This window comes from Taudactylus pleione, unplaced genomic scaffold, assembly GCF_031769625.1.
Source record: "Taudactylus pleione unplaced genomic scaffold, aTauple2 ptg000174l, whole genome shotgun sequence".
In the NCBI taxonomy this organism is placed as follows: domain Eukaryota; kingdom Metazoa; phylum Chordata; class Amphibia; order Anura; family Myobatrachidae; genus Taudactylus; species Taudactylus pleione.
In genome coordinates, this window is record NW_028284576.1 from 4,965,813 (window position 1) to 4,991,091 (window position 25,279).

Here is a 25,279-nt window from a genome sequence, read left to right on the forward strand (position 1 = left end):
CACCCAGGGATGTGTTTAGTATTTGTTATACTGTGGCAGGAGTATTCTATATTTGACAAAATTGACCAGGCATTTGTCTTTCTTTTTACCTCAATACACAAACATACATGGAAATTACCAGCTATGACTTTACTAACTCTACATCCATGGCTTTCCAGCTAGTGTTAGATAATACTAGAAAGAACTTTACAATTTGAAAACAAGTGATCAGTCCTAAGAAGATATAGAGAATAAGCTAAAAATTCACAGTGACTTTTAGCCAGAAGAATAAGAAAAATGTATTAATATATACCAGATACTGGGATCCACTGGGTTAATTCTGAGAAGTTGTTTTAATTATTTACAAAGGGGATAAGTTAACCTTGCAAAAGCATAGTAACACCAGTAACAGCAGTTGAAACTGGACCCCTAGCAACCCAATATCACTTTTTTATGCAGCATTAAGGGGCTACAACAAATTGCTGCAAGTTTGGAGCTACCATAAGTGTGGCTTATAGTCAGTTACTCACAGGAAATGTGGTGTATCAGCTCTTTGAATCAACCCCAAATTGTTTGCATGTAATTTTCAAGACAACTATATGTAACTCAGCATTCCTCTGGGGCATCAGAAGAAAATAAAAACAGTGAAGAATTTTGGTCAGGAATTTTATTCTTCACTTGATATATTGCTGCAAATTTTGGTTCCAAAATCTTATCTGGAGGACGCGGGCATCAATCTCACTACCTCTCGCATGCTAAACGAGCGCTCTACCATTTGAGCTAATTCCCCTTTGATGTTCAAACCGTTTACACCACTCACACCAAGTGGACTGGATTACATTTAGCGATAACATCTCACAAACATTTATTAGCATCAATTTTAGTGAAATCCTTTTATCGTTGGTATTTAGTACCTTAATGATTTCATAAAATGTTTCCTTCTTTATCACCAATGTGTTGGAGACTTTGTGGGGCAGAGGAAACTGTCCCACATCTGGTGGCACTGTCCCAACTTACTTCCATTGTGGACAGATATACATTGTCTTACTTACCTTCTCATATGAATTTTAATGCCCAACTCCCTGTCATATTCCCTTTTATCTCATTATATTTCTGATATTCCTAAGTATACCCACAAATTTATAACACATATTTTGAGTGCTACCAAATGCCATATAGCTTTATATTGAAAAAACTCAGTTCCATTATTCTCTATCTTTATTATAAATACAATTTGGCACATCTATCATTGTGAATACATCAATAGAATTTTTCATAACACTGCAAATAAGTTCTCATATACTTGGATCCTTGGACTAACTGAAATCCCCCTATTTCAACCCTTTTATAACTGGATTGATTCGCCCCCATCATGACTAAGATATTTTCACACCCTGACAAAATTTTCAATTCACAGGGAATAATCCTGTTATTTCTTACTTTGCACAAGTTCATATTATAGTGTACATTTGTAAGAAATGATCCAAGTTAGAAACTTTTATACAGTTTATGTTCAGTTCTGCTGGTTCATCTTACCTTACTGATAATATCCATTAGAAAGCACTTTCATGTCTCTCTGTGGTGCAATTGGTTAGTGCTTTCATCTGTTTACCAAAAGGTTGGTGGTTCAAGCCCACCCAGGGATGTGTTTAGTATTTGTTATTCTGTGGCAGGAGGATTCTGTATTTGACAAAAATTACCAGGCATTTGTCTTCATTTTACCTCAATACACAAACTTACATGGAAATTAACAGCTATGACTTTACTAACTCTATATCCATGGCTTTCCAGCTAGTGTTAGATAATACTAGAAAGAACTTTACAAATTGAAAACAAGTGATCCGTCTTAAGAAGATATAGAGAATCAGCTAAAAATTCACATTGACTTTTAGCCAGAAGAATAAGAAAAATGTATTAATATATTCCAGATACTGGGATCCACTGGGTTAATCTGAGAAGTTGATTCAATTATTTACAAAGGGGGTAAGTTAACCTTGCAACAGTATAGTAACACCAGTTACAGCAGTTGAAATTGGACCCCTAGCAACCCGATATCACTTTTTTATGCAGCATTATGGGGCTACAACAAATTGGTGCAAGTTTGGAGATACCATAAGTGTGGCTTATAGTCAGTTACTCACAGGAAATGTGGTGTATCAGCTCTTTGAATCAACCCCAAATTGTTTGCATGTAATTTTCAAGACAACTATATGTAACTCAGCATTCCTCTGGGGCATTAGAAGAAAATAAAAACAGTGAAGAATTTTGGTCAGGAAAGTTATTCTTCACTTGATATATTGCAGCAAATTTTGGTTCCAAAATCTTATCTGGAGAATGCGGACTGGATTACATTTAGAAATAACATCTCAAAAACATCCATTAGCCTCAAGTTTAGTGAAATCCCATTATCGTTGGTATTTAGTACCTTAATGATTTCATAAAATGTTTCTTTCTTTATCACCATTGTGTTGGAGACTTTGTGGGGCTGAGGGAATTGTCCCACATCTGGTGGCACTGTCCCAACTTATTTCCATTGTGGACAGAGATACATTGTCTTACTTATCTTCTCATAGGAATTTTAATGCCCAACTCCCTGTCATATTCCCTTTTATCTCATTATATTTCTGATATTCCTAAGTATACCCACAAATTTATAACACATATTTTGAGTGCTACCAAATGCCATATAGCTTTATATTGAAAAAACTCAGTTCCACCATTTTCTATCTTTATTATAAATACAATTTCGCACATCTATCATTGTGAATACATCACCAGAATTTTTCATAACACTGCAAATAAGTTCTCATATACTTGGTCCTTGGACTAACTGAAATCCCCCTATTTCAACCCTTTTTTAACTGGATTGATTTGCCCCCATCATGACAAAGATATTTTCACACCCTGACAAAATTCTCAATTCACAGGGTATAATTCAGTTATTTCTTACTTTGCACAAGTTCATATTATAGTGTCCATTTGTAAGAAATGATTCAAGTTAGAAACTTTTAAGCAGTTTAAGTTCATTTCTGCTGGTTCATCTTCCCTTACTGATAATATCCATTAAAAAACACATTCACGTCTCTCTGTGGCGCAATTGGTTAGCGCGTTCGGCTGTTAACCGAAATGTTGGTGGTTCCATCCCACCAAGGGACGTGTTTAGTATTTGTTATTCTGTTGCAGGAGGATTCTATATTTGACAAAATTTACCAGGCATTTGTCTTCATTTTACCTCAATACACAAAATTAAATGGAAATTAACAGCTATGACTTTACTAACTCTACATCCATGGCTTTCCAGCTAGTGTTAGATAATACTTGAAAGAACTTTACAAATTGAAAACAAGTGATCAGTCCTAAGAAGATATAGAGAATAAGCTAATAATTCACAGTTACTTTTAGCCAGAAGAATAAGAAAATTTATTAATATATACCAGATACTGGGATCCACTGGGTTAATTCTGAGTAGTTGATATAGTTATTTACAAAGGGGGTAAGTTAACCTTGCAACAGCATAGTAACACCAGTACCAGCAGTTGAAATTGGACCCCTAGCAACCAGATATCAATTTTTTATGCAGCTTTATGGGGCTACAACAAATTGCTGCAAGTTTGGAGCTACCATAAGTGTGGCTTATAGTCAGGTACTAACAGGAAATGTGGTGTATCAGCTCTTTTAATCAACCCCAAATTGTTTGCATGTAATTTTCAGTACAACTATATGTAACTCAGCATTCCTCTGGGGCATCAGAAGAAAATAAAAACAGCGAAGAATTTTGGTCAGGAATGTTATTCTTCAGTTGATATATTGCAGCAAATTTTGGTTACAAAATCTTATCTGGAGAATGCGGGCATCAATCTCACTACCTCTCGCATGCTAAGCGAGCGCTCTACCATTTGAGCTAATTCCCCTTTGGTGTTCAATCCATTTACACCACTCACACCAAGTAGACTGGATTACAATTAGAGATAACATCTCAACAACATCCATTAGCCTCAAGTTTAGTGAAATCCCATTATCGTTGGTATTTAGTACCTTAATGATTTCATAAAATGTTTCCTTCTTTATCACCAATGTGTTGGAGACTTTGTGGGGCTGAGGAAACTGTCCCACATCTGGTGGCATTGTCCCAACTTACTTCCATTGTGGACAGAGATACATTTTCTTACTTTTCTTCTCATAGGAATTTTAATGCCCAACTCCCTGTCATTTTCCCTTTTATCTCATTATATTTCTGATATTCCTAAGTATACCCACAAATTTATAACGCATATTTTGAGTGCTACCAAATGCCATATAGCTTTATATTGAAAAACTAAGTTCCACCATTCTCTATCTTTATTATAAATACAATTTGGCACATCTATCATTGTGAATACGTCACTAGAATTTTTCATAACACTGCAAATAAGTTCTCATATACTTGGATCCTTGGACTAACTGAAATCCCCCTATTTCAACCCTTTTATAACTGGATTGATTCGCCCCCATCATGACTAAGATATTTTCACACCATGACAAAATTCTCAATTCACAGGGAATAATCCTGTTATTTCTTACTTTGCACAAGTTCATATTATAGTGTACATTTGTAAGAAATGATCCAAGTTAGAAACTTATAAGCAGTTTAAGTTCAGTTCTGCTGGTTCATCTTCCCTTACCGATAATATCCAATAGAACGCAATTTCATGTGTCTCTGTGGCGCAATTGTTTAGCGTGTTCGGCTGTTAACTGAAAGGTTGGTGGTTCAAGCCCACCCAGGGATGTGTTTAGTATTTGTTATTCTGTGGCTGGATTATTCTATATTTGACAAAATTGACCAGGCATTTGTCTTCATTTTACCTCAATACACAAACATACATGGAAATTACCAGCTATGACTTTACTAACTCTACATCCATGGCTTTCCAGCTAGTGTTAGATAATACTAGAAAGAACTTTACAAATTGAAAACAAGTGATCAGTCCTAAGAAGATATAGAGAATAAGCTAAAAATTCACAGTGACTTTTAGCCAGAAGAATAAGAAAAATTTATTAATATATACCAGATACTGGGATCCACTGGGTTAATTCTGAGAAGTTGATTTAATTATTTACAAAGGGGGTAAATTAAGCAAGCAAAATCATAGTAACACCAGTAACAGCAGTTGAAATTGGACCCCTAGCAACCAATTATCACTTTTTTATGCAGCATTATGTGGCTACAACAAATTGCTGCAAGTTTGGAGCTACCATAAGTGTGGCTTATAGTCAGTTACTCACAGGAAATGTGGTGTATCAGCTCTATGAATCAACCCCAAATTGTTTGCATGTAATTTTCAAGACAACTATATGTAACTCAGCATTCCTCTGGGGCATCAGCAGAAAATAAAAACATTGAAGAATTTTGTTCAGGAAAGTTATTCTTCACTTGATATATTGCAGCAAATTTTGGCTCCAAAATCTTATCTGGAGAATGCGGGCAACGATCTTGCTACCTCTCGCATGCTAAGCGAGTGCTCTACCATTTGAGCTAATTCCCCTTTGATGTTAAAACCATTTACACCACTCACACCAAGAGGACTGGATAACAATTAGAGATAACATCTCAAAAACATCCATTAGCCTCAAGTTTAGTGAAATCCCATTATCGTTGGTATTTAGTACCTTAAAGATTTCATAAAATATTTCCTTCTTTATCACCATTGTGTTGGAGACTTTGTGGGGCTGAGGAAACTGTCCCACATCTGGTGGCACTGTCCCAACTTACTTCCATTGTGGACAGAGATACATTGTCTTACTTTCCTTATCATAGGAATTTTATTGCCCAACTCCCTGTCATTTTCCCTTTTATCTCATTATATTTCTGATATTCCTAAGTATACCCACAAGTTTATAACGCATATTTTGAGTGCTACCAAATGCCATATAGCATTATATTGAAAAACTCAGTTCGACCATTCTCTATCTTTATTATAAATACAATTTGGCACATCTATCATTGTGAATACATCACTAGAATTTTTCATAACACTGCGAATAAGTTCTCATATACTTGGATCCTTGGACTAACTGAAATCCCCCTATTTCAACAATTTTATAACTGGATTGATTCCCCCCCATCATGACTAAGATATTTTCACACCCTGACAAAATTCTCGATTCACAGGGAATAATCCTGTTATATCTTACTTTGCACAAGATCATATTTTAGTGTCCATGTGTAAGAAATGATTCAAATTAGAAACTTTTAAGCAGTTTAAGTTCAGTTCTGCTGGTTCATCTTCCCTTACAGATAATATCCATTAGAAAATCCTTTCATGTGTCTCTGTGGTGCAATTGTTTAGCACGTTTGGCTGTAAAGCGAAGGGTTGGTGGTTCAAACCCACCAAGGGACGTGTTTAGTATTTGTTATTCTGTGGCAGGAGTATTCTATATTTGACAAAATTGACCAGGCATTTGTCTTCATTTTACCTCAATACACAAACATACATGGAAATTACCAGCTATGACTTTACTAACTCTACATCCATGGCTTTCCAGCTAGTGTTAGATAATACTAGAAAGAACTTTACTAATCGAAAACAAGTGATCAGTCCTAAGAAGATATAGAGAATAAGCTAAAAATTCACAGTGACTTTTAGCCAGAAGAATAAGAAAAATTTATTAACATATACCAGATACTGGGATCCACTGGGTTAATTCTGAGAAGTTGATTTAATTATTTACAAAGGGGGTAAGTTAAGCTAGCAAAAGCATAGTAACACCAGTAACAGCAGTTGAAATTGGACACCTAGCAACCCGTTATCACTTTTTTATGCATCATTATGGGGCTACAACAAATTGCTGCAAGTTTGGAGCTACCATAAGTGAGGCTTATAGTCAGTAACTCACAGGAAATGTGGTGTATCAGCTCTATGAATCAACCCGAAATTGTTTGCATGTAATTTTCAAGACAACTATATGTAACTCAGCATTCCTCTGGGGTGTCAGCAGAAAATAAAAACAGTGAAGAATTTTGTTCAGGAAAGTTATTCTTCACTTGATATATTGCAGCAAATTTTGGTTCCAAAAACTTATCTGGAGAATGCGGACAACGATCGCGCTACCTCTCGCATGCTAAGCGAGTGCTCTACCATTTGAGCTAATTCCCCTTTGATGTTAAAACCATTTACAACACTCACACCAAGAGGACTGGATTACAATTAGAGATAACATCTCAAAAACATCCATTAGCCTCAAGTTTAGTGAAATCCCATTATCGTTGGTATTTAGTACCTTAAAGATTTCATAAAATGTTTCCTTCTTTATCACCATTGTGTTGGAGATTTTGTGGGGCTGAGGAAACTGTCCCACATCTGGTGGCACTGTCCCAACTTACTTCCATTGTGGACAGAGATACATTGTCTTACTTTCCTTATCATAGGAATTTTAATGCCCATCTCCCTGTCATTTTCCCTTTTATCTCATTATATTTCTGATATTCCTAAGTATACCCACAAGTTTTTAACGCATATTTTGAGTGCTACAAAATGCCATATAGCTTTATATTGAAAAACTCAGTTCGACCATTCTCTATCTTTATTATAAATACAATTTGGCACATCTATCATTGTGAATACATCACTAGAATTTTTCATAACACTGCGAATAAGTTCTCATATACTTGGATCCTTGGACTAACTGAAATCCCCCTATTTCAACAATTTTATAACTGGATTGATTCCCCACCATCATGACTAAGATATTTTCACACCGTGACAAAATTCTCGATTCACAGGGAATAATCCTGTTATATCTTACTTTGCACAAGTTCATATTATAGTGTCCATTTGTAAGAAATGATTCAAATTAGAAACTTTTAAGCAGTTTATGTTCAGTTCTGCTGGTTCATCTTCCCTTACTGATATTATCCTTTAGAAAACACTTTCATGTGTCTCTGTGACGCAATTGGTTAGCACGTTCGGCTATTAACCGAAGGGTTGGTGGTTCTAGCCCACCCAGGGATGTGTTTAGTATTTGTTATACTGTGGCAGGAGTATTCTATATTTGAGAAAATTGACCAGGCATTTGTCTTTCTTTTTACCTCAATACACAAACATACATGGAAATTACCAGCTATGACTTTACTAACTCTACATCCATGGCTTTCCAGCTAGTGTTAGATAATACTAGAAAGAACTTTACAATTTGAAAACAAGTGATCAGTCCTAAGAAGATATAGAGAATAAGCTAAAAATTCACAGTGACTTTTAGCCAGAAGAATAAGAAAAATGTATTAATATATACCAGATACTGGGATCCACTGGGTTAATTCTGAGAAGTTGTTTTAATTATTTACAAAGGGGATAAGTTAACCTTGCAACAGCATAGTAACACCAGTAACAGCAGTTGAAACTGGACCCCTAGCAACCCAATATCACTTTTTTATGCAGCATTATGGGGCTACAACAAATTGCTGCAAGTTTGGAGCTACCATAAGTGTGGCTTACAGTCAGTTACTCACAGGAAATGTGGTGTATCAGCTCTTTGAATCAACCCCAAATTGTTTGCATGTAATTTTCAAGACAACTATATGTAACTCAGCATTCCTCTGGGGCATCAGAAGAAAATAAAAACAGTGAAGAATTTTGGTCAGGAATTTTATTCTTCACTTGATATATTGCTGCAAATTTTGGTTCCAAAATCTTATCTGGAGGATGCGGGCATCAATCTCACTACCTCTCGCATGCTAAACGAGCGCTCTACCATTTGAGCTAATTCCCCTTTGATGTTCAAACCGTTTACACCACTCACACCAAGTGGACTGGATTACATTTAGCGATAACATCTCACAAACATCCATTAGCATCAATTTTAGTGAAATCCCTTTATCGTTGGTATTTAGTACCTTAATGATTTCATAAAATGTTTCCTTCTTTATCACCAATGTGTTGGAGACTTTGTGGGGCAGAGGAAACTGTCCCACATCTGGTGGCACTGTCCCAACTTACTTCCATTGTGGACAGATATACATTGTCTTACTTACCTTCTCATATGAATTTTAATGCCCAACTCCCTGTCATATTCCCTTTTATCTCATTATATTTCTGATATTCCTAAGTATACCCACAAATTTATAACACATATTTTGAGTGCTACCAAATGCCATATAGCTTTATATTGAAAAAACTCAGTTCCATTATTCTCTATCTTTATTATAAATACAATTTGGCACATCTATCATTGTGAATACATCAATAGAATTTTTCATAACACTGCAAATAAGTTCTCATATACTTGGATCCTTGGACTAACTGAAATCCCCCTATTTCAACCCTTTTATAACTGGATTGATTCGCCCCCATCATGACTAAGATATTTTCACACCCTGACAAAATTCTCAATTCACAGGGAATAATCCTGTTATTTCTTACTTTGCACAAGTTCATATTATAGTGTACATTTGTAAGAAATGATCCAAGTTAGAAACTTTTATACAGTTTATGTTCAGTTCTGCTGGTTCATCTTACCTTACTGATAATATCCATTAGAAAGCACTTTCATGTCTCTCTGTGGTGCAATTGGTTAGTGCTTTCATCTGTTTACCGAAAGGTTGGTGGTTCAAGCCCACCCAGGGATGTGTTTAGTATTTGTTATTCTGTGGCAGGAGAATTCTGTATTTGACAAAAATTACCAGGCATTTGTCTTCATTTTACCTCAATACACAAACTTACATGGAAATTAACAGCTATGACTTTACTAACTCTATATCCATGGCTTTCCAGCTAGTGTTAGATAATACTAGAAAGAACTTTACAAATTGAAAACAAGTGATCCGTCTTAAGAAGATATAGAGAATAAGCTAAAAATTCACAGTGACTTTTAGCCAGAAGAATAAGAAAAATGTATTAATATATTCCAGATACTGGGATCCACTGGGTTAATCTGAGAAGTTGATTCAATTATTTACAAAGGGGGTAAGTTAACCTTGCAACAGTATAGTAACACCAGTTACAGCAGTTGAAATTGGACCCCTAGCAACCCGATATCACTTTTTTATGCAGCATTATGGGGCTACAACAAATTGGTGCAAGTTTGAAGATACCATAAGTGTGGCTTATAGTCAGTTACTCACAGGAAATGTGGTGTATCAGCTCTTTGAATCAACCTTTAATTGTTTGCATGTAATTTTCAAGACAACTATATGTAACTCAGCATTCCTCTGGGGCATTAGAAGAAAATAAAAACAGTGAAGAATTTTGGTCAGGAAAGTTATTCTTCACTTGATATATTGCAGCAAATTTTGGTTCCAAAATCTTATCTGGAGAATGCGGACTGGATTACATTTAGAAATAACATCTCAAAAACATCCATTAGCCTCAAGTTTAGTGAAATCCCATTATCGTTGGTATTTAGTACCTTAATGATTTCATAAAATGTTTCTTTCTTTATCACCATTGTGTTGGAGACTTTGTGGGGCTGAGGAAACTGTCCCACATCTGGTGGCACTGTCCCAACTTACTTCCATTGTGGACAGAGATACATTGTCTTACTTATCTTCTCATAGGAATTTTAATGCCCAACTCCCTGTCATATTCCCTTTTATCTCATTATATTTCTGATATTCCTAAGTATACCCACAAATTTATAACACATATTTTGAGTGCTACCAAATGCCATATAGCTTTATATTGAAAAAACTCAGTTCCACCATTCTCTATCTTTATTATAAATACAATTTGGCACATCTATCATTGTGAATACATCACCAGAATTTTTCATAACACTGCAAATAAGTTCTCATATACTTGGTCCTTGGACTAACTGAAATCCCCCTATTTCAACCCTTTTTTAACTGGATTGATTTGCCCCCATCATGACAAAGATATTTTCACACCTTGACAAAATTCTCAATTCACAGGGTATAATTCAGTTATTTCTTACTTTGCACAAGTTCATATTATAGTGTCCATTTGTAAGAAATGATTCAAGTTAGAAACTTTTAAGCAGTTTAAGTTCATTTCTGCTGGTTCATCTTCCCTTACTGATAATATCCATTAAAAAACACATTCACGTCTCTCTGTGGCGCAATTGGTTAGCGCGTTCGGCTGTTAACCGAAAGGTTGGTGGTTCCATCCCACCAAGGGACGTGTTTAGTATTTGTTATTCGGTTGCAGGAGGATTCTATATTTGACAAAATTTACCAGGCATTTGTCTTCATTTTACCTCAATACACAAAATTAAATGGAAATTAACAGCTATGACTTTACTAACTCTACATCCATGGCTTTCCAGCTAGTGTTAGATAATACTTGAAAGAACTTTACAAATTGAAAACAAGTGATCAGTCCTAAGAAGATATAGAGAATAAGCTAAAAATTCACAGTTACTTTTAGCCAGAAGAATAAGAAAATTTATTAATATATACCAGATACTGGGATCCACTGGGTTAATTCTGAGTAGTTGATATAGTTATTTACAAAGGGGGTAAGTTAACCTTGCAACAGCATAGTAACACCAGTACCAGCAGTTGAAATTCGACCCCTAGCAACCAGATATCAATTTTTTATGCAGCTTTATGGGGCTACAACAAATTGCTGCAAGTTTGGAGCTACCATAAGTGTGGCTTATAGTCAGGTACTAACAGGAAATGTGGTGTATCAGCTCTTTTAATCAACCCCAAATTGTTTGCATGTAATTTTCAGTACAACTATATGTAACTCAGCATTCCTCTGGGGCATCAGAAGAAAATAAAAACAGCGAAGAATTTTGGTCAGGAATGTTATTCTTCACTTGATATATTGCAGCAAATTTTGGTTACAAAATCTTATCTGGAGAATGCGGGCATCAATCTCACTACCTCTCGTATGCTAAGCGAGCGCTCTACCATTTGAGCTAATTCCCCTTTGGTGTTCAATCCATTTACACCACTCACACCAAGTAGACTGGATTACAATTAGAGATAACATCTCAACAACATCCATTAGCCTCAAGTTTAGTGAAATCCCATTATCGTTGGTATTTAGTACCTTAATGATTTCATAAAATGTTTCCTTCTTTATCACCAATGTGTTGGAGACTTTGTGGGGCTGAGGAAACTGTCCCACATCTGGTGGCATTGTCCCAACTTACTTCCATTGTGGACAGAGATACATTTTCTTACTTTTCTTCTCATAGGAATTTTAATGCCCAACTCCCTGTCATATTCCCTTTTATCTCATTATATTTCTGATATTCCTAAGTATACCCACAAATTTATAACGCATATTTTGAGTGCTACCAAATGCCATATAGCTTTATATTGAAAAACTAAGTTCCACCATTCTCTATCTTTATTATAAATACAATTTGGCACATCTATCATTGTGAATACATCACTAGAATTTTTCATAACACTGCAAATAAGTTCTCATATACTTGGATCCTTGGACTAACTTAAATCCCCCTATTTCAACCCTTTTATAACTGGATTGATTCGCCCCCATCATGACTAAGATATTTTCACACCCTGACAAAATTCTCAATTCACAGGGAATAATCCTGTTATTTCTTACTTTGCACAAGTTCATATTATAGTGTACATTTGTAAGAAATGATCCAAGTTAGAAACTTATAAGCAGTTTAAGTTCAGTTCTGCTGGTTCATCTTCCCTTACCGATAATATCCAATAGAACGCAATTTCATGTGTATCTGTGGCGCAATTGTTTAGCGTGTTCGGCTGTTAACTGAAAGGTTGGTGGTTCAAGCCCACCCAGGGATGTGTTTAGTATTTGTTATTCTGTGGCTGGATTATTCTATATTTGACAAAATTGACCAGGCATTTGTCTTCATTTTACCTCAATACACAAACATACATGGAAATTACCAGCTATGACTTTACTAACTCTACATCCATGGCTTTCCAGCTAGTGTTAGATAATACTAGAAAGAACTTTACTAATCGAAAACAAGTGATCAGTCCTAAGAAGATATAGAGAATAAGCTAAAAATTCACAGTGACTTTTAGCCAGAAGAATAAGAAAAAATGTATTAATATATAACAGATACTGGGATCCACTGGGTTAATTCTGAGAAGTTGATTCAATTATTTACAAAGGGGGTAAGTTAACCTTACAACAGTATAGTAACACCATTTTTCAGCAGTTGAAATTGGACCACTAGCAACCCGATATCACTTTTTTATGCAGCATATGGTGCTACAACAAATTGGTGCAAGTTTGGAGCTACCATAAGTGTGGCTTATAGTCAGTTACTCACAGGAAATGTGGTGTATCAGCTCTTTGAATCAACCCCAAATTTTTTGCATGTAATTTTCAAGACAACTATATGTAACTCAGCATTCCTCTGGGGCATCAGAAGAAAATAAAAACAGTGAAGAATTTTGGTCAGGAATGTTATTCTTCACTTGATATATTGAAGCAAATTTTGGTTCCGAAATATTATCTGGAGAATGCGGGCATCGATCCCGCTACCTCTCGCATGCTAAGCGAGCACTCTACCATTTGAGCTAATTCCCCTTTGATGTTAAAAGCATTTACACCACTCACACCAAGAGGACTGGATTACATAGAGATAACATCTCAAAAACATCCATTAGCCTCAAGTTTAGTGAAATCCCATTATCGTTGGTATATAGTACCTTAATGATTTCATAAAATGTTTCCTTCTTTATCACCATTGTGTTGGAGACTTTGTGGGGCTGAGGAAACTGTCCCACATCTGGTGGCACTGTCCCAACTTACTTCCATTGTGGACAGAGATACATTGTCTTACTTACCTTCTCATTGGAATTTTAATGCCCAACTCCCTGTCATATTCCCTTTTATCTCATTATATTTTTGATATTCCTAAGTATACCCACAAATTTATAACACATATTTTGAGTGCTACCAAATGCCATATAGCTTTATATTGAAAAAACTCAGTTCCACCATTCTCAATCTTTATTATAAATACAATTTGGCACATCTATCATTGTGAATACATCACCATAATTATTCATAACACTGCAAATAAGTTCTCATATACTTGGATCCTTGGTCTAACTGCTAACTGAAATCCCCCCATTTCAACCCTTTTATAACTGGATTGATTCGCCCCCATCATGACTAAGATATTTTCACATCCTGACAAAATTCTCAATTCACTGGGTATAATCCTGTTATTTCTTACTTTGCACAAGTTCATATTATAGTGTCCATTTGTAAGAAATGATCCAAGTTAGAATCTTTTAAACAGTTTAAGTTCAGTTCTGCTGTTTCATCTTCGCTTACTGATAATATCCATTAGAAAGCACTTTCACGTGTCTCTGTGGCGCAATTGGTTGGCGTGTTCGGCTGTTAATCGAAAGGTTGGTGATTCAAGCCCACCCAGGGATGTGTTTAGTATTTGTTATTCTGTGGCAGGAGGATTCTTTATTTGATGAAATTTACCAGGCATTTGTCTTCATTTTACCTCAATACACAAACTTACATGGAAATTAACAGCTATGACTTTACTAACTCTACATCCATGGCTTTCCAGCTAGTGTTAGATAATAATAGAAAGAACTTTACAAATTGAAAACAAGTGATCAGTCCTAAGAAGATATAGAGAATAAGCTACAAATTCACAGTGACTTTTAGCCAGAAGAATAAGAAAAAATGTATAAATATATACCAGATACTGGGATCCACTGGGTTAATTCTGAGAAGTTGATTCAATTATTTACAAAGGGGGTAAGTTAACCTTGCAACCGTATAGTGTTAGATAATAATAGAAGGAACTTTACAAATTGAAAACAAGTGATCAGTCCTAAGAAGATATAGAGAATAAGCTAAAAATTCACAGTGACTTTTAGCCAGAAGAATAAGAAAAAATGTATTAATATATAACAGATACTGGGATCCACTGGGTTAATTCTGAGAAGTTGATTCAATTATTTACAAAGGGGGTAAGTTAACCTTACAACAGTATAGTAACACCATTTACAGCAGTTGAAATTGGACCACTAGCAACCCAATATCACTTTTTTATGCAGCATATGGTGCTACAACAAATTGGTGCAAGTTTGGAGCTACCATAAGTGTGGCTTATAGTCAGTTACTCACAGGAAATGTGGTGTATCAGCTCTTTGAATCAACCCCAAATTTTTTGCATGTAATTTTCAAGACAACTATATGTAACTCAGCATTCCTCTGGGGCATCAGAAGAAAATAAAAAGAGTGAAGAATTTTGGTCAGGAATGTTATTCTTCACTTGATATATTGAAGCAAATTTTGGTTCCGAAATATTATCTGGAGAATGCGGGCATCGATCCCGCTACCTCTCGCATGCTAAGCGAGCACTCTACCATTTGAGCTAATTCCCCTTTGATGTTAAAAGTATTTACACCACTCACACCAAGAGGACTGGATTACATTTAGAGATAACATCTCAAAAACATCCATTAGCCTCAAGTTTAGTGAAATCCCATTATCGTTGGTATATAGTACCTTAATGATTTCATAAAATGTTTCCTTCTTTATCACCATTGTGTTGGAGACTTTGTGGGGCTGAGGAAACTGTCCCACATCTGGTGGCACTGTCCCAACTTACTTCCATTGTGGACAGAGATACATTGTCTTACTTACCTTCTCATTGGAATTTTAATGCCCAACTCCCTGTCATATTCCCTTTTATCTCATTATATTTTTGATATTCCTAAGTATACCCACAAATTTATAACACATATTTTGAGTGCTACCAAATGCCATATAGCTTTATATTGAAAAAACTCAGTTCCACCATTCTCAATCTTTATTATAAATACAGTTTGGCACATCTATCATTGTGAATACATCACCATAATTATTCATAACACTGCAAATAAGTTCTCATATACTTGGATCCTTGGTCTAACTGCTAACTGAAATCCCCCCATTTCAACCCTTTTATAACTGGATTGATTTGCCCCCATCATGACTAAGATATTTTCACATCCTGACAAAATTCTCAATTCACTGGGTATAATCCTGTTATTTCTTACTTTGCACAAGTTCATATTATAGTGTACATTTGTAAGAAATGATCCAAGTTAGAAACTTTTAAGCAGTTTAAGTTCAGTTCTGCTGGTTCATCTCCGCTTACCGATAATATCTATTAGAAAGCACTTTCACGTGTCTCTGTGGCGCAATTTGTTAGCACGGTTTCAGCTGTTAACTGAAAGGTTGATGGTTCAAGCCCACCCAGGGACGTGTTTAGTATTTGTTATTCTGTGGCAGGAGGATTCTATATTTTATGAAATTTACCTAGCTTTTGTCATCATTTTACCTCAATACACAAACTTACATGGAAATTAACAGCTATGACTTTACTAACTCTACATCCATGGCTTTCCAGCTAGTGTTAGATAATACTAGAAAGAACTTTACAAATTGAAAACAAGTGATCAGTTCTAAGAAGATATAGAGAATAAGCTAAAAATTCACAGTGACTTTTAGCCAGAAGACTAAGAAAAATTTATTAATATATACCAGATACTGGGATCCACTGGGTTAATTCTGAGAAGTGGATTCAATTATTTAAAAAGGGGGTAAGTTACCCTTGCAAATGTCTAGTAATACCAGTTACAGCAGTTGAAATTGGACCCCTAGTAACACAATATCACTTTTTTATGCAGCATTATGGGGCTACAACAAATTGGTGCAAGTTTGGACCTACCATAAGTGTGGCTTATAGTCAGTTACTCACAGGAAATGTGGTGTATCAGCACTTTGAATCAACCCCAAATTGTTTGCATGTAATTTTCAAGACAACTATATGTAACTCAGCATTCCTCTGGGGCATCAGAAGAAAATAAAAACAGTGAAGAATTTTGGTCAGGAATGTTTTTCTTCTCTTGATATATTGCAGCAAAATTTGGTTCCAAAATCTTATCTGGAGAATGCGGACTGGATTACATTTAGAAATAACATCTCAAAAACATCCATTAGCCTCAAGTTTAGTGAAATCCCATTATCATTGGTATTTAGTACCTTAATGATTTTATAAAATGTTTCCTTCTTTATCACCATTGTGTTGGAGACGTTGTGGGGCTGAACAAACTGTCCCACATCTGGTGGCACTGTCCCAACTTACTTCCATTGTGGACAGATATACATTGTCTTGCTTTCCTTCTCATAGGAATTTTAATGCCCAACTCCCTGTCATATTCCCTTTTATCTCAATATATTTCTGATATTCCAAAGTATACCCACAAATTTATAACACATATTTTGAGTGCTACCAAATGCCATATAGCTTTATATTGAAAAAACTCAGTTCCACCATTCTCTATCTTTATTATAAATACAATTTGGCACATCTATCATTGTGAATACATCACCATAATTTTTCATAACACTGCAAATAAGTTCTCATATACTTGGATCCTTGGACTAACTGAAATCCCCCTATTTCAACCCTTTTATAACTGGATTGATTCGCCCCCATCATGACTAAGATATTTTCACACCCTGACAAAATTCTCAATTCACAGGGTATAATCCTGTTATTTCTTACTTTGCACAAGTTCATATTAAAGTGTCCATTTGTAAGAAATGATCCAAGTTAGAATCTTTTAAACAGTTTAAGTTCAGTTCTGCTGGTTCATCTTCGCTTACAGATAATATCCATTAGAAACACTTTCACGTGTCTCTGTGGCGCAATTGGGTGGCGTGTTCGGCTGTTAACCGAAAGGTTGGTGGTTCAAGCCCACCCAGGGACGTGTTTAGTATTTTTTATTCTGTGGCAGGAGGATTCTTTATTTGATGAAATTTACCAGGCATTTGTCTTCATTTTACCTCAATACACAAACTTACATGGAAATTAACAGCTATGACTTTACTAACTCTACATCCATGGCTTTCCAGCTAGTGTTAGATAATAATAGAAAGAACTTTACAAATTCAAAACAAGTGATCAGTCCTAAGAAGATATAGAGAATAAGCTATAAATTCACAGTGACTTTTAGCCAGAAGAATAAGAAAAAATGTATTAATATATACCAGATACTGGGATCCACTGGGTTAATTCTGAGAAGTTGATTCAATTATTTACAAAGGGGGTAAGTTAACCTTGCAACCGTATAGTGTTAGATAATAATAGAAAGAACTTTACATATTGAAAACAAGTGATCAGTCCTAAGAAGATATAGAGAATAAGCTAAAAATTCACAGTGACTTTTAGCCAGAAGAATAAGAAAAAATGTTTTAATATATACCAGATACTGGGATCCACTGGGTTAATTCTGAGAAGTTGATTCAATTATTTACAAAGGGGGTAAGTTAACCTTAAAACAGTATAATAACACCATTTACAGCAGTTGAAATTGGACCACTAGCAACCCGATATCACTTTTTTATGCAGCATATGGTGCTACAACAAATTGGTGCAAGTTTGGAGCTACCATAAGTGTGGCTTATAGTCAGTTACTCACAGGAAATGTGGTGTATCAGCTCTTTGAATCAACCCCAAATTTTTTGCATGTAATTTTCAAGACAACTATATGTAACTCAGCATTCCTCTGGGGCATCAGAAGAAAATAAAAACAGTGAAGAATTTTGGTCAGGAATGTTAATCTTCACTTGATATATTGAAGCAAATTTTGGATCCAAAATCTTATCTGGAGAATGCGGGCATTGATCCCGCTACCTCTCGCATGCTAAGCGAGGGCTCTACCATTTGAGCTAATTCCCCTTCGATGTTAAAACCATTTAAACCACTCACACCAAGAGGACTGGATTACATTTAGAGATAACATCTCAAAAACATCCATTAGCCTCAAGTTTAGTGAAATCCCATTATCGTTGGTATTTAGTACCTTAATGATTTCATAAATTGTTTCTTCTTTATCACCATTGTGTTGGAGACTTTGTGGGGCTGAGGAAACTGTCCCACATCTGGTGGCACTGTCCCAATTTACTTCCATTGTGGACAGAGATACATTGTCTTACTTACCTTCTCATTGGAATTTTAATGCCCAACTCCCTGTCATATTCCCTTTTATCTCATTATATTTTTGATATTCCTAAGTATACCCACAAATTTATAACACATATTTTGAGTGCTACCAAATGCCATATAGCTTTACATTGAAAAAACTCAGTTCCACCATTCTCTATCTATATTATAAATACAATTTGGCACATCTATCATTGTGAATACATCACCATAATTATTCATAACACTGCAAATAAGTTCTCATATACTTGGATCCTTGGTCTAACTGCTAACTGAAATCCCCCCATTTCAACCCTTTTATAACTGGATTGATTCGCCCCCATCATGACTAAGATATTTTCACATCCTGACAAAATTCTCAATTCACTGGGTATAATCCTGTTATTTCTTACTTTGCACAAGTTCATATTATAGTGTACATTTGTAAGAAATGATCCAAGTTAGAAACTTTTAAGCAGTTTAAGTTCAGTTCTGCTGGTTCATCTCTGCTTACTGATAATATCTATTAGAAAGCACTTTCACGTGTCTCTGTGGCGCAATTTGTTAGCACGGTTTCAGCTGTTAACTGAAAGGTTGATGGTTCAAACCCACTCAGGGATGTGTTTAGTATTTGTTATTCTGTGGCAGGAGGATTCTATATTTGATGAAATTTACCTGGCTTTTGTCATCATTTTACCTCAATACACAAACTTACATGGAAATTAACAGCTATGACTTTACTAACTCTACATCCATGGCTTTCCAGCTAGTGTTAGATAATACTAGAAAGAACTTTACAAATTGAAAACAAGTGATCAGTTCTAAGAAGATATAGAGAATAAGCTAAAAATTCACAGTGACTTTTAGCCAGAAGAATAAGAAAAATTTATTAATATATACCAGATACTGGGATCCACTGGGTTAATTCTGAGAAGTGGATTCAATTATTTAAAAAGGGGGTAAATTACTCTTGCAAATGTCTAGTAATACCAGTTACAGCAGTTGAAATTGGACCCCTAGTAACACAATATCACTTTTTTATGCAGCATTATGGGGCTACAACAAATTGGTGCAAGTTTGGACCTACCATAAGTGTGGCTTATAGTCAGTTACTCACAGGAAATGTGGTGTATCAGCACTTTGAATCAACCCCAAATTGTTTGCATGTAATTTTCAAGACAACTATATGTAACTCAGCATTCCTCTGGGGCATCAGAAGAAAATAAAAACAGTGAAGAATTTTGGTCAGGAATGTTTTTCTTCACTTGATATATTGCAGCAAAATTTGGTTCCAAAATCTTATCTGGAGAATGCGGACTGGATTACATTTAGAAATAACATCTCAAAAACATCCATTAGCCTCAAGTTTAGTGAAATCCCATTATCATTGGTATTTAGTACCTTAATGATTTCATAAAATGTTTCCTTCTTTATCACCATTGTGTTGGAGACGTTGTGGGGCTGAACAAACTGTCCCACATCTGGTGGCACTGTCCCAACTTACTTCCATTGTGGACAGATATACATTGTCTTGCTTTCCTTCTCATAGGAATTTTAATGCCCAACTCCCTGTCATATTCCCTTTTATCTCATTATATTTCTGATATTCCAAAGTATACCCACAAATTTATAACACATATTTTGAGTGCTACCAAATGCCATATAGCTTTATATTGAAAAAACTCAGTTCCACCATTCTCTATCTTTATTATAAATACAATTTGGCACATCTATCATTGTGAATACATCACCAGAATTTTTCATAACACTGCAAATAAGTTCTCATATACTTGGATCCTTGGACTAACTGAAATCCCCCTATTTCAACCCTTTTATAACTGGTTTGATTCGCCCCCATCATGACTAAGATATTTTCACACCCTGACAACATTCTCAATTCACAGGGTATAATCCTGTTATTTCTTACTTTGCACAAGTTCATATTATAGTGTCCATTTGTAAGAAATGATCCAAGTTAGAATCTTTTAAACAGTTTAAGTTCAGTTCTGCTGTTTCATCTTCGCTTACTGATAATGTCCATTAGAAAGCACTTTCACGTGTCTCTGTGGCGCAATTGGTTGGCGTGTTCGGCTGTTAATCGAAAGGTTGGTGGTTCAAACCCACCCAGGGACGTGTTTAGTATTTGTTATTCTGTGGCAGGAGGATTCTTTATTTGATGAAATTTACCAGGCATTTGTCTTCATTTTACCTCAATACACAAACTTACATGGAAATTAACAGCTATGACTTTACTAACTCTACATCCATGGCTTTCCAGCTAGTGTTAGATAATAATAGAAAGAACTTTACAAATTGAAAACAAGTGATCAGTCCTAAGAAGATATAGAGAATAAGCTACAAATTCACAGTGACTTTTAGCCAGAAGAATAAGAAAAAATGTATAAATATATACCAGATACTGGGATCCACTGGGTTAATTCTGAGAAGTTGATTCAATTATTTACAAAGGGGGTAAGTTAACCTTGCAACCGTATAGTGTTAGATAATAATAGAAGGAACTTTACAAATTGAAAACAAGTGATCAGTCCTAAGAAGATATAGAGAATAAGCTAAAAATTCACAGTGACTTTTAGCCAGAAGAATAAGAAAAAATGTATTAATATATAACAGATACTGGGATCCACTGGGTTAATTCTGAGAAGTGGATTCAATTATTTAAAAAGGGGGTAAGTTACCCTTGCAAATGTCTAGTAATACCAGTTACAGCAGTTGAAATTGGACCCCTAGTAACACGATATCACTTTTTTATGCAGCATTATGGGGCTACAACAAATTGGTGCAAGTTTGGAGCTACCATAAGTGTGGCTTATAGTCAGTTACTCACAGGAAATGTGGTGTATCAGCTCTTTGAATCAACCCCAAATTTTTTGCATGTAATTTCAAGACAACTATATGTAACTCAGCATTCCTCTGGGGCATCAGAAGAAAATAAAAACAGTGAAGAATTTTGGTCAGGAATGTTATTCTTCACTTGATATATTGAAGCAAATTTTGGTTCGAAATATTATCTGGAGAATGCGGGCATCGATCCCGCTACCTCTCGCATGCTAAGCGAGCACTCTACCATTTGAGCTAATTCCCCTTTGATGTTAAAAGCATTTACACCACTCACACCAAGAGGACTGGATTACATTTAGAGTTAACATCTCAAAAACATCCATTAGCCTCAAGTTAAGTGAAATCCCATTATCGTTGGTATATAGTACCTTAATGATTTCATAAAATGTTTCCTTCTTTATCACCATTGTGTTGGAGACTTTGTGGGGCTGAGGAAACTGTCCCACATCTGGTGGCACTGTCCCAACTTACTTCCATTGTGGACAGAGATACATTGTCTTACTTACCTTCTCATTGGAATTTTAATGCCCAACTCCCTGTCATATTCCCTTTTATCTCATTATATTTTTGATATTCCTAAGTATACCCACAAATTTATAACACATATTTTGAGTGCTACCAAATGCCATATAGCTTTATATTGAAAAAACTCAGTTCCACCATTCTCAATCTTTATTATAAATACAATTTGGCACATCTATCATTGTGAATACATCACCATAATTATTCATAACACTGCAAATAAGTTCTCATATACTTGGATCCTTGGTCTAACTGCTAACTGAAATCCCCCCATTTCAACCCTTTTATAACTGGATTGATTCGCCCCCATCATGACTAAGATATTTTCACATCCTGACAAAATTCTCAATTCACTGGGTATAATCCTGTTATTTCTTACTTTGCACAAGATCATATTATAGTGTACATTTGTAAGAAATGATCCAAGTTAGAAACTTTTAAGCAGTTTAAGTTCAGTTCTGCTGGTTCATCTCTGCTTACTGATAATATCTATTAGAAAGCACTTTCACGTGTCTCTGTGGCGCAATTTGTTAGCACGGTTTCAGCTGTTAACTGAAAGGTTGATGGTTCAAGCCCACCCAGGGACGTGTTTAGTATTTGTTATTCTGTGGCAGGAGCATTCTATATTTGATGAAATTTACCTGGCTTTTGTCATCATTTTACCTCAATACACAAACTTACATGGAAATTAACAGCTATGACTTTACTAACTCTACATCCATGGCTTTCCAGCTAGTGTTAGATAATAATAGAAAGAACTTTACAAATTGAAAACAAGTGATCAGTTCTAAGAAGATATAGAGAATAAGCTAAAAATTCACAGTGACTTTTAGCCAGAAGACTAAGAAAAATTTATTAATATATACCAGATACTGGGATCCACTGGGTTAATTCTGAGAAGTGGATTCAATTATTTAAAAAGGGGGTAAGTTACCCTTGCAAATGTCTAGTAATACCAGTTACAGCAGTTGAAATTGGACCCCTAGTAACACAATATCACTTTTTTATGCAGCATTATGGGGCTACAACAAATTGGTGCAAGTTTGGACCTACCATAAGTGTGGCTTATAGTCAGTTACTCACAGGAAATGTGGTGTATCAGCACTTTGAATCAACCCCAAATTGTTTGCATGTAATTTTCAAGACAACTATATGTAACTCAGCATTCCTCTGGGGCATCAGAAGAAAATAAAAACAGTGAAGAATTTTGGTCAGGAATGTTTTTCTTCACTTGATATATTGCAGCAAAATTTGGTTCCAAAATCTTATCTGGAGAATGCGGACTGGATTACATTTAGAAATAACATCTCAAAAACATCCATTAGCCTCAAGTTTAGTGAAATCCCATTATCATTGGTATTTAGTACCTTAATGATTTCATAAAATGTTTCCTTCTTTATCACCATTGTGTTGGAGACGTTGTGGGGCTGAACAAACTGTCCCACATCTGGTGGCACTGTCCCAACTTACTTCCATTGTGGACAGATATACATTGTCTTGCTTTCCTTCTCATAGGAATTTTAATGCCCAACTCCCTGTCATATTCCCTTTTATCTCATTATATTTCTGATATTCCAAAGTATACCCACAAATTTATAACACATATTTTGAGTGCTACCAAATGCCATATAGCTTTATATTGAAAAAACTCAGTTCCACCATTCTCTATCTTTATTATAAATACAATTTGGCACATCTATCATTGTGAATACATCACCATAATTTTTCATAACACTGCAAATAAGTTCTCATATACTTGGATCCTTGGACTAACTGAAATCCCCCTATTTCAACCCTTTTATAACTGGATTGATTCGCCCCCATCATGACTAAGATATTTTCACACCCTGACAAAATTCTCAATTCACAGGGTATAATCCTGTTATTTCTTACTTTGCACAAGTTCATATTAAAGTGTCCATTTGTAAGAAATGATCCAAGTTAGAATCTTTTAAACAGTTTAAGTTCAGTTCTGCTGGTTCATCTTCGCTTACAGATAATATCCATTAGAAACACTTTCACGTGTCTCTGTGGCGCAATTGGGTGGCGTGTTCGGCTGTTAACCGAAAGGTTGGTGGTTCAAGCCCACCCAGGGACGTGTTTAGTATTTTTTATTCTGTGGCAGGAGGATTCTTTATTTGATGAAATTTACCAGGCATTTGTCTTCATTTTACCTCAATACACAAACTTACATGGAAATTAACAGCTATGACTTTACTAACTCTACATCCATGGCTTTCCAGCTAGTGTTAGATAATACTAGAAAGAACTTTACAAATTGAAAACAAGTGATCAGTTCTAAGAAGATATAGAGAATAAGCTAAAAATTCACAGTGACTTTTAGCCAGAAGACTAAGAAAAATTTATTAATATATACCAGATACTGGGATCCACTGGGTTAATTCTGAGAAGTGGATTCAATTATTTAAAAAGGGGGTAAGTTACCCTTGCAAATGTCTAGTAATACCAGTTACAGCAGTTGAAATTGGACCCCTAGTAACACAATATCACTTTTTTATGCAGCATTATGGGGCTACAACAAATTGGTGCAAGTTTGGACCTACCATAAGTGTGGCTTATAGTCAGTTACTCACAGGAAATGTGGTGTATCAGCACTTTGAATCAACCCCAAATTGTTTGCATGTAATTTTCAAGACAACTATATGTAACTCAGCATTCCTCTGGGGCATCAGAAGAAAATAAAAACAGTGAAGAATTTTGGTCAGGAATGTTTTTCTTCACTTGATATATTGCAGCAAAATTTGGTTCCAAAATCTTATCTGGAGAATGCGGACTGGATTACATTTAGAAATAACATCTCAAAAACATCCATTAGCCTCAAGTTTAGTGAAATCCCATTATCATTGGTATTTAGTACCTTAATGATTTTATAAAATGTTTCCTTCTTTATCACCATTGTGTTGGAGACGTTGTGGGGCTGAACAAACTGTCCCACATCTGGTGGCACTGTCCCAACTTACTTCCATTGTGGACAGATATACATTGTCTTGCTTTCCTT

The 25,279-nt window shown here is 35.4% G+C and overlaps 3 non-coding genes across 3 annotated transcripts; all 3 read right to left on the bottom strand.

The window, feature by feature from the left end:
• Positions 1–13,384: 13,384 nt before the first annotated feature.
• TRNAA-AGC (transfer RNA alanine (anticodon AGC)) lies at positions 13,385–13,457 on the bottom strand. The gene has a single exon. It is a non-coding gene; the product is annotated as a tRNA-Ala (tRNA).
• A 1,759-nt stretch (positions 13,458–15,216) lies between these two features.
• TRNAA-AGC (transfer RNA alanine (anticodon AGC)) lies at positions 15,217–15,289 on the bottom strand. The gene has a single exon. It is a non-coding gene; the product is annotated as a tRNA-Ala (tRNA).
• A 6,620-nt stretch (positions 15,290–21,909) lies between these two features.
• Positions 21,910–21,982, bottom strand: TRNAA-AGC (transfer RNA alanine (anticodon AGC)). Its single transcript has one exon. It is a non-coding gene; the product is annotated as a tRNA-Ala (tRNA).
• Between the last annotated feature and the right edge of the window lie 3,297 nt (positions 21,983–25,279).